The sequence below is a fragment of the Filicampus tigris genome, chromosome 7, assembly GCF_054856515.1.
Source record: "Filicampus tigris isolate MCC_2025a chromosome 7, RoL_Ftig_1.0, whole genome shotgun sequence".
NCBI classification, from domain to species: domain Eukaryota; kingdom Metazoa; phylum Chordata; class Actinopteri; order Syngnathiformes; family Syngnathidae; genus Filicampus; species Filicampus tigris.
In genome coordinates this window covers 12037917-12039498 of record NC_141223.1, presented here as the reverse complement: position 1 = coordinate 12039498, position 1582 = coordinate 12037917, and the positions used below count along the sequence as shown (strand labels likewise).

Sequence of the window (1582 nt, the reverse complement as noted above, 5' to 3'; positions counted from 1 at the left end):
CCATGCTCAGCATCCATTACTTGTGCTGTGTTTCTCCTTCCAACATGATCAGCCTGTCATGCGACATCTAGCTGGTTGTTAAGCTACAAGACGACAGCAGCCACACGTAATTAAAGCGGCATGTATTTTGTAGGCAGGTTATCATTAGAGCCAAGACAGAAGGGTTGGTTTGTGGGAAGCAACTTTCTCCCAACTTTATCTTGAAACTTGTGAAAGTTACTTCGTTAAGACAGGTTCAAAAGGATATATAACGCAAGTTGGTGAATTTGTAAATAGCAAACCACAAATCGATGGGTGCGGAATGGGATGTGAGTCCACATACCTCATGTAACTTTATGTGTCGTGTTCTTGTCGAGGCTGCGTTTTTGTTTCGAATGAGTATTTCTGAATAAATGTCAGTCATCTGATATTTGCTGAAGTGAAATTTGTTGAAGTTCAGCGGTTTTAAGTGTCTTAGTTGTCCTCAAGTGTTGATCAATTTGCAAAGAGTATGACAATTTTTCAGTAAAATAACAAGATGGCCATATGGCATTTGGCAGATTCCAGACTGTTTATGTGCAATGAATGTCCCAGTAGCTACTTAAAATGCACATCAATCTAAAAAAACAACAACCCAAAAACACATACAACACGGCAGCAGCAAGTGTCCCTTACATAATCCTTCCGCACGGACACTTTCACACTTCCAGTCAACACAAATATCTTGACATCTGCGACGGGCGACACATTCACAGAAAATTATATGGGGAATGCACACTTCAACATTCAAGACGTGCGAGGCTTCTTCACCAGCGTCGGTGTCAATCCAAGACTGGAAAAAATACAATGCAAACATGTAAAATCTCATCAAAATAAGACATCTCAAAACAAGGCGAAATATGCTTCTTCTTTGTCTGCCAATACATTTCTTCTTACCAGGCAAGTTTTTCCTTTCACTTCCTTCCCGCATGTTTTTCCTCAGAAAGCTGAACAAAGCCCGGCACAGTGGTCGACTGGTTAGCAGGTCCGACTCAGAGTTCAGAGGTCGTGGGTTCGGTTGTGGCCCCGGCCTTCCCGTGTGGAGTTTGCATGTTCTCCCCGTGCCTGCGTGGGTTTTCTCCAGATACTTCGGTTTCCTCCCACATTCCAAAAACATGCATGGTAGTTTAATCGATCACTCTAAATTGTTCCTAGGTGTGATTGTGAGTGTTTGATTCTGTGTACCCTGCGATTGGCTGGCAACCACTTCAGAGTGTACCCCGCCTACTGCCCGATGACAGCTGGGATGGGCTCCAGCACTCCCCGCGACCCTTGTGAGGATAAACGATTTGGATCATGGATGGATGGGTGGATGGATCTTAACAAGGTACTCCCAAGTTGTTGTTGAGGTTCTATTAATGATATACGTTATTATTATGCTTGCTGTTACCTTGTTTTAAGAAATTTTGCCCGTCAAATTTTCCTGTTCCATCATCAGATAATTTTGCTTAAATTAAGTAATACATATCTAATAAAATGTCGGACTCTGTTTTTTGATTTGTTCTACTCAGCGTCTGAAACATGGAGATGCACTCCAGCATGTTTAAGCAAAGTGTACCGCATG

The 1582-nt window shown here is 42.5% G+C and overlaps 1 long non-coding RNA gene across 1 annotated transcript; it reads right to left on the bottom strand.

Moving 5' to 3' along the window:
- Positions 1-663: 663 nt before the first annotated feature.
- Positions 664-1337, bottom strand: LOC147144796 (uncharacterized). The gene is made up of 3 exons (XR_015087430.1): positions 1204-1337; positions 916-1115; positions 664-811 (listed from the first exon to the last, which is right to left on the bottom strand). It is a non-coding gene; the product is annotated as an uncharacterized LOC147144796 (long non-coding RNA).
- Between the last annotated feature and the right edge of the window lie 245 nt (positions 1338-1582).